The sequence below is a fragment of the Acanthopagrus latus genome, chromosome 18 (genome assembly GCF_904848185.1).
Source record: "Acanthopagrus latus isolate v.2019 chromosome 18, fAcaLat1.1, whole genome shotgun sequence".
In the NCBI taxonomy this organism is placed as follows: Eukaryota; Metazoa; Chordata; class Actinopteri; order Spariformes; family Sparidae; genus Acanthopagrus; species Acanthopagrus latus.
The window spans coordinates 461,679-471,091 of NC_051056.1; the positions used below are offsets into that span (position 1 = coordinate 461,679).

General features: G+C 41.3%; 1 long non-coding RNA gene across 2 annotated transcripts; it reads right to left on the minus strand.

The window, feature by feature from the left end:
* Positions 1–775: 775 nt before the first annotated feature.
* Positions 776–5,298, minus strand: LOC119007462. 2 transcript variants are annotated; one of them, XR_005071135.1, is made up of 8 exons: positions 5,251–5,298; positions 2,320–2,691; positions 2,076–2,175; positions 1,883–1,936; positions 1,621–1,692; positions 1,256–1,529; positions 980–1,076; positions 776–849 (listed from the first exon to the last, which is right to left on the minus strand). It is a non-coding gene; the product is annotated as an uncharacterized LOC119007462 (long non-coding RNA). The 2 variants fall into 2 exon arrangements; XR_005071134.1 differs by having other exon boundaries at positions 1,869–1,936.
* Between the last annotated feature and the right edge of the window lie 4,115 nt (positions 5,299–9,413).

Sequence of the window (9,413 nt, forward strand, 5' to 3'; positions counted from 1 at the left end):
GCTGGAAGAGATGGGACGTCCACCACGTCAGACAGCTGAGAAGGAGACACTTCCTCCATAGCACAAAGGGTCGTGCTACTGAACCACCGTGGGTTCAGGGGAAGGAAGGACTCCTTCTCCTATGGAAGACAAAACACCACAAAGACAAATGAATATTTGTCAGGTCAAATACACAAACTTTAAATACTAACCAGTTAACTTGTTGTGAAAAAAAAAGAGAGAAAGAAAAAGAAAAATAAGTCACCTGCTCCTGAGCCACGCTGGCCGGACCAGGAACCTGCGGCTGGGAAAGCACATCACATATTTGATTAAATAGGTGCTTTTTAGTTATGACTGTGAACCCGTGAACCAAAATGTACACAATCACATGTAAAAAAAGACACAAAATATAATAAATTAAAAAAAAAACAAAAAAAAACAAACCTACTAACCTTGCTGCTCTGACCAACAACCTTCCACTGGAAGGGGTCAGGAGACAGGCGCACGTACCTCTCCCTTCACAACCAGCTTAGGAGAAACCTTCCTAAGCGGCTGTGAAGGAGTAGGAGACACCGGGGGAGGTGGTGGTGGTGTCTCGAGGAACTGCTCCGTGGAGGCCCACAGCAGCTGGGTGAGGATCCCCATCCCCTCATGGCCGCTCAGGTGAACCTTCAGACATGACAATACAAATCCATTTACAGACAGTTTAACTTCAAAGGTAGCTCGTGTCGACTGTTTCATATCGACACACAAGAAATTATAGCAAATTAGACCTTTTCTATCACACAGATACTCTACTTATGCCGTCTCTGCTCCACAGATCCAAGCGCGTACGGGGGAAGTACTCCTCTGCAGAGAAGTACCTCAAACCTAAAAACATGAAAAAAAGAAAAAAAAAGTCATTACAATATTCACACATGTATGACTATGTTCATCACAGACATTTTTAAGTACATTTCTTTTACTTGTTTTAATTGACAAGATTTTTTTTGTTACTTACCCATGCGAGCTGTCACACGATGGTACGCGTGGCGTAGGGCCCTCTGGTGCTCCTCATTCTCGTTCAGGCGGAGGGGGGGGAAGTCCACCACAAAGACCTGTAGGACACAAAATTTTAGAAAACACCAACCGACAGTTTCATTCAAAATCACACCATATTTAGTACACATTTTTTTGAAAGCTCATACAATTAATCTTATTAAAGTAGTCAATGTACTACTAGTGTTGTTTAACTACTAACAATACAGGACAAGCAAGACATGAAATAAAAGGCTACCTCCGACCAGCGGCTCCTCACAGCAGTGAGGAATCGGGCGTAGTCAACGGCTGCCTCGTCGACGGTCCTGCTCGCTGTCAGGTTGTTGCTAGGAGCAAGAACACAAACAGCATCAGGGTCTTGAGGAACCTTGGCATGTAGGACCTCAGTGCGCAGCTGAGCAGCATGGGCCCCAGGGGTTGACATGATACCAAAAGAAAAACTTCCCTTCTGGCATCTCGGTGAAACGGTCCACGAAGGCCCGGAGATGGGAGTCCCCGACAATCAGAACAAACTGCAACAACAAAGAAAATTTCATTAGCATGAAAATCATTAATCCCTCTCAAGATCAATTACTTCCTTCATAAACTGGACAATAATAGCACCTGCTTGTCAGGAGACTTAGAACTTCGAAGTTGGCCACGTCTCCACCGGATGGCGGTAACCGGTACCGCGGCCTGTTTGGTAAAGTACAAAACAGATAAAAGGTTAAACTGATGAAGGAAAGGCTACTAGGAAATATCAACAATCACTTGTTTATACCAGTAAAAAAGTACAGGAAAACCTGTTTAAAAAGTTCAGTATTGATGATGAATTAATTTATTGATCATTTAGGGATAAAACAAGTAAATACTTATGTGCACGAACTTGCACATCATCCAGGCTCCAGAAAGGCTTGGCTGGGGGTGAAGATCCAACTGTCTGATGACAGATTAAAGACAAAAAAAATAAATAAATAATTAACGATAATCATAACAACAAGCATAAGATAAAGACATACAAGTTAAAACAAAATATAATAAAACATGTCTCATTGTGTGTGTGTGAGGTAGGAACATACGTCGCCGACTGGAGCTTGGGAGGAGGGGGGGGTGCGTCTCCCTGGTCCTCTTGGTCCTTGACCCTCTGGAAGGCTCCTCTCCAGCCGGGGGGGACACCGTCTGATGAAACATTAACATCAAAAGACATGGCAGACATTCAGAACTCAGCAGCTGAGGAGAAAGCAATAGATGTAACATTTCTACAGCCATTTTCATGCAGACAGGTGTCACTGCGACACAGAGGCTTATCTACTGTGCAAGTACCTCCGGGGGGGTGGGGAAAGACCTCAGCTCCTCCAGGTTGAGCTTCCTCCAGCGCTGCTTCAACACCACAGACCGCCTCGGCTTCTTGGCATCCTGCTGATAGAAGTTAAAAACAAGAGAAAACAACAAGAGAAATGCTTGTCAAACTGACCTAAACCTAAGCCACCTAATGTAAACTAAACTAAACTAATCTAAGACAACCTAATATAATCTTATACGTAGAATGAAATTTGAGAAAACGATGAAGATGTGGTGATTGTGTGTGTGTAGGTGATGTGGTGATACTGCTCTGTGAAGGTTGAGGGCAATGGATGAAGGATGATGGTCACACTCAGCTGTCAGCGGTCACTCTCAGCACAGGAACCCTTTAATCTTATCAAAGACAATAGGCAATAAAAACATAAATGTCTCTCAAATGTTACGAGTCAGTGTTAGCAACAAGTTAATATCATAACAGACACAAGTTAAACATCTGTACTTGTCATAATTTGTGTGTTTTTGGGCACAGTATTTTTTAAAATAATTCTATATTATAATTTATAATTACTATAAATTATAATTAAAATACTATGTCAATTCTATACTACACAGTATCAAATCATTTATTCCTAAGAACAAAGAATTACTATGACATGATAAATATAACACAAGATAACAATAACTTCATCAAATGTACAGGATTTTATCAACATCTGAATGCACATTTATTACCAAAAGCAAAAATAGTCATGTATGAAAATGCTTCCTTTTCTATTTAATCAAGGTAGATTGTAAACGTGTATGGTACATCTAAAGTATGATATTTATCTAACTACATAGAAAGGCATTTCATCACATCTTATCACAAACAGGAGAAATGTGTTTTTCAGTAGACAGAAGGGAGTATTAAATACTAGTCACAATCTACACAATTAGATACGAAATACAGCTTTTAGCTTGTGTTAATATTCTTGTATGAAAACAAAAAAAACAAAAAATCCCAAGATAAAGAGTGTAATATCTCCTACTACAAATCTGACCCGTGTTAAGGATCTAAACATGACAGTACATTTCGCACCCGGACAGAAAAATGGCTACCGTTTGCGCTGCGAGAGAACAAAGGCCAATGTTCTCGCCATAGACATATAAAGAGTAGACGCCGCAACGGCTGCCGGGCAGGGAGAAATGTGGCGGCCATCTTGGGGCGGTCATTCTACTCCGAGTTGAATGAATGTAGGCTACTAAGAAGAACGAAGAAAGAGGCATTCCACTTCCTTCCCGTCCCCATTTGTTATCCAGGTTTTGTTTGTCTGATATGAGTTATATTGATACTCTATATATGATTTATATATATTTTCATATTCTCTGATATATAAACGTATCTATAATGTGTGTGTTTATGATTATATATATATATATATATATATATATATATATATATAGATATAGATATAGATATAGATATATAGATATAGATATAGATATAGATATATAGATATAGATATAGATATAGATATAGATAGATAGATAGATAGATAGATATATAGATAGATAGATAGATAGAGAGCCTATATGATTTCTGTTGTGTTTATAGTGTTTGCAAAATACCTATCATACATAACATATATCATACATCAGAATATTCTATTACTGTTAATCCATTTATAATGAATAAAATACGCCGGCCCATGTGTCCTGTGTCATACCTATAATGTATGACGTTTACAGCAAAAAAAAACAAACAAAAAAAAAAAAACGCGTGAAAATCAGTTTCTATATCAGAATTACGATTGATTAAATGCGCTGACACCTAATCGCGCCTGCTGAACAGATTACACTGAGTGGAACGGGTGACCGCCCCAATTCTCATCAGCGCCAACAGGCAGCAGCGTTCGACGAGGCGTCTACTCTTTATATGTCTATGGTTCTTGCTGTTAGCATCTAGCTAATGGCTACCGTTCTCGCAGTTAGCATCTAGCTAATGGCTACCGTTTGCGCCGCGAGAGAACAAAGACAAGGTTCGCGCAGTTAGCATCTAGCGCAGCCTAACGTTTTAGCTTTTAGCTCAGTGATCTTATATATATATATATATATATATATATATATATATATATATATATATATATATATATATATATATATATATATATATATATATATATATATATATATATATATATATATATATAAAAACAGGTCGACCTTATATAGAAACACATCGACCATAAACAATTAATCTTCCCAAAATCACGACAGTAATGTTTAGATTCAATTACCTCACTTTTGTGCGGATGTTAGTACAGTTAGCTTTTCGCTCCGGTTAATGTTTCTTTATAGAAAAAGCAAAGTCACCGCTGTTGGCTTAGATCGCCTAATGTTTTACATACCAGAGCCGAGTAGCGCCGTTAAATCGTCTTAATATTGTTGTATTGAAACAGACTGACGTAGCCCCGTTACTGTTACCAAGACACACATATCATGTACTGTACCGGGTAGCAGAGCTAACAGCTAACGTTAGCTATCTGTGCACTTGACACTCCGCTGTTGGCCCAGAGCTACTGGGCTCCGGGTAGCGGAGCTAACAGCTAACGTTAGCTATCTGTGCACTTGACACTCCACTGTTGGCCCGGAGCTACTGGCCTCCGAGTAGCGGGGCTAACAGCTAATGGAGCTCCTTCAGTCTGTTTCAATACAACAATATTAAGACGAGCGAACGGTGCTACTCGGCTCTGGTATATAAAACATTAGGCCAAGCTCGAAGCCAACAGCAGTGACTTTGAGCCAAGTACCCCTGGATTAATACTGCTGAAACAGACCGATCATTAACAATTACATTCATTTTTTCCGAAATCATGAGTTATCGTGATCATGAGAGAGATAGTAATGTCTAGCTTCAATAAAATCCATTTTTATTAACGATTTCAGCTAATATCAGACAGAACAGGTACTTACCTACGATGAGGTCAAAGGGTATCGCGCAGAGCCGGATCAGTGTTTTTATATCAAGGCCAAAAATAATGCACATACAACTGTCCAATCAGAGTTCTCCTGTGTTGTCGGTCATCTGTATCCGAGGTGATTTGTCCAATGAGATGGCTGATGATCTGTGCACTTGACACAGACTCCGGACGACCATACTTTGCTACATCCATTATTTATATTTATTTTTATGAATGTATTATAATATAATACAGTAACAAAACATCAATGTTAATTAGAATACTTGATTAATAATGATATGAATTGATTGATGTTGAATTATTATATATTATTGAATAACATAAAACAATATATGTTTTATTTATTTTATTTGCATATTATAATGAAATACATTAATGAAAATGTTACTATGAATTAGTAATATTGATAATATTAATACCTTAAAAGTGCTTTTCAACACAAATGTACAGACAGCATTCCATTTAATTTTTTCAGCTGATGGATTATGAAGGCTTGAATGAGTGACAGGATAATTGTTAAATATAGTTTAAATGTTGGGATATATACTGTGTGTGTGTGTGTGTGTGTGTGTCTGTCTGTCTGTCTGTCTGTGTGTTTGTGTATTAAACTGACTCATTAATGAATCTGTCACTCTTTCTTCTTATTAGTGGTGCTGTGCTCCACACAGTCGTCTATAAAACCCTATTGCTTTGCTTTAGAGGGGTCCCATTTCCTCGTCCCATTCATTCCTTAAGGGAAACTTTTCACTGACGCCACGAAAAATTGATATTCTACAGAGTTGCATGATAGCATAATGAGTCAAGTCGAGCCGCATGTTAAATGAATGAAAAATTAATCATTAAATATGGTTTAAATGTTGGGAAATATACTGTTTGTGTCCATTTGTGTGTGTGTGTGTGTGTGTATTAAACTGACTCATTGATTAATCTGTCACTCTCTCTTCTTATTAGTGGTGCTGTGCTCTGCACAGTCCTCTATGGACCCCTATGGCTTTGCTATGGAGTGGTCCCATTTCCTCGTCCCATTCATTCCTTATGGGAAACTTTTCACAGTTTTTCGCGATGTCAGTCATGAAAAATTAATGTTGAATGATAGCATACCGAATCCGGTCGAGCCGCAAGTTAAATGAATGAAAAATTAATAATTAAATATGGTTTAAATGTTGGAAAATATACTGTGTCTGTCTTTGTGTGCGTGTATGCATGTGTCTGTCACTCTATCTATTGGCCCAGCTGATCTCAGTTGCCACGGTGATCGTTGCCGATGGACACCCTATAGCTCTGCTATAGAGGTGTCCATAGTGGGCTGGCGAGCACACGCTTTGCCCCGTGACGAAAAAATCATGAAAGCTAGAGCAAAAGTTGGATCCCACGTTGATAATTTGGACTTGTATCTACGTTTTAAAATTCGAATGGTGTGTCTGGGTCAACGTATGCCAGAGCAGGAGATGTTTGAAAAATGTTGAAGATTTGCAACTTTTTTTACCTTGTCCCATTCATTCCTTACGGGAAATGTTTGGCAGTTTTTCGCGTCTTACGACACGAAAAAATTATTATTCTGAAAAACTGAACGAAAGCATACCGAGTCACATCGAACCGCACGTTTTGATGTATTGTTTGTTTGTGTGTGCTCAACGGTGCAGGACGAGTTAGCGACAGAAAAACTGGCTCTCAATGTACAGTGGATTGTAAAATAAACAGAGAGAGAGAGAGACAGACTGTCTGTGCTGGCCCAGCTGATCTCGTCATCAAATACATCAATACAACGGTGTGGGACGAGTTAGCGACAGAAAAAATGTCTCTCAATGTACAGTGGATTGTAAAATAAACACTAGACAATTCCCCGCCGGGGAATCGCGAGAGTGGGCTGTGCGCTTTGCCCCGTGACGAAAAAGCAAACATGGTATCAGCAAAATGTCTTCACCATCAAGCGGGAAAGGCCTTAAAGAACACAGTCACCAGGTTTTGTGGTCTCTGTTTGAGAAATGTGGTAACAGGAGCAAGTTAGAGAAGGGTGCAGTTTCACAAATCCTCTTCCCGATTTACAATGGAGTTAATTGGAAAAATTGAATCATAGCATACCGAGTCAGATTATGCCGCACGTCTTGATGTATTGTTTGTTTGTGTGCACTCAACAGTGTGGGACGTGTTAGCGACAGAAAAAAGGGCTCTCATTGTAGAGTGGATTGTAAAATAAACACTAGACAATTCCCCGCTGGGGAATCGCGAGAGTGGGCTGTGCGCTTTGCCCCGTGATGAAAAAGCAAACATGGTATCAGTAAAATTTCTTCACCATCAAGCGGGAAAGGCCTTAAAGAACACAGTCACCAAGTTTTGTGGTCCCACTTTGAGAAATGTGCTCATAGGAGCAAGTTGGAGAAGGGTGCAGTTTCACAAATCCTCTTCCCGATTTACAATGGAGTTAATGGGATAGGTGAGACCTACTCTTTTTGGTTAGATTCAAGATTCAAGATTCAAGAAAACTTTATTTATCCCGAGGGAAATTGTTGTGCAACAGTAGTAAAACAAAGTGAGAAAGGAATACCAAAGTAATAAATAGTAGTAAAGTAATAAATAAACAAAATAAACAGTTACTAAGTACACAGAATGTAAACCAACAGTGAGCAGCATAAAACTGAAATAAAAAGTACACAATAAGATTGAATAAAGTGACAAGTGGTATAAGGAGATAAAAATAGTAAATTTAGCAGCAGCATGAAATAGCAGCAATTTACTAAGTCCAATGCACACTCAATAAGTGATGGAAGTGATAGGGAATGATATTGATTTGATTTGGCTCAGGTGACAGTGTCTCCACTGTCCCTCCTGCGACCAGATGAGGATGCATTACAGTCTGATGGCCTGAGGGAGAAAAGACTTCCTCAGGCGTTCCGTGTTACATCGGGGTGGGATGAGTCTGCTGCTGAAGGTGCTGCTGTGTGAGTTTAGCACCTGGTGGAGAGGGTGAATGTTGTTGTCCAGGATACTATGCATTTTGCACAGCATCCTCCTCTCAGACACCACCACCAAAGAGTCCAGTTGGACCCCCAGGACGGAGCCAGCCTTCCTGATGATCCTACTGATCTTGTTGGCTTCTGCTGCCCTCAGCCTGCTGCCCCAGCACACAACCCCAAAAAAGATGGCACTGGCTACCACCGACTGGTAGAACATCCTCAGCATGATGTTGCAGACATTGAAGGACCTGAGTCTCCTCAGGAAATAGAGTCGGCTCTGGCCCTTCTTGTACACAGCCTCTGTGTTCTTGGCCCAGTCCAGTTTGTTATCCAGGTGGACTCCAAGGTATTTGTAATCCTGGACCACCTCAACAGTCACACCGTTGATGGAGACAGGTGTGTGTGCGGCTTTCCTCCTGCGGAAGTCCACCACCAGCTCCTTTGTCTTAGTGGTGTTAAGATGCAGATGGTTATTCTCACACCAGTCGACAAAGGAGTCCACAACGCCCCTGTACTCCTCCTCCTTCTCCTCACTGATACAGCCAACAATTGCAGAGTCGTCCAAGAACTTCTGCAGGTGGCAGGTCTCAGAGCGGAACTGAAAGTCCGAGGTGTACAGGGTGAACAGAAATGGTGAGAGAACAGTTCCTTGTGGTGCCCCGGTGCTGCTGACCACAGTGTCAGACACACCGTCCTGCAGTCTGACATACTGTGGTCGACCTGTCAAATAGTCCGTGATCCAAGAAACCAGGTGAGGGTCCACCCGCATCGCTGTCAGTTTGCTCCCGAGCAGGGCAGGCCGGATGGTGTTGAACGCACTGGAGAAGTCAAAAAACATGATTCTCACAGTGCTTCCCGATCTGTCCAGATGGGTGCTGGTGCGGTGGAGCAGGAAGATGATGGCGTCCTCCACTCCTAGTTTCTGCTGGTAGGCGAATTGAAGAGGGTCCAGTGACGAGCTGACCAGGGGCCGAAGAAGTGAGAGGATCAGCCTCTCCAGAGACTTCATCAGGTGGGACGTCAGTGCCACCGGTCTGGAGTCGTTGGGGGTTCTGGGATGCGTCTTCTTCGGTACCGGAACCAGGCAGGATGTCTTCCACAGCACAGGGACCCTCTGCAGACTCAGGCTCAGGTTGAAGATGTGCTGCAGGACTCCACTCAGCTGGGATGCACATGCTTTGAGGACCCTCGGGCTGACACC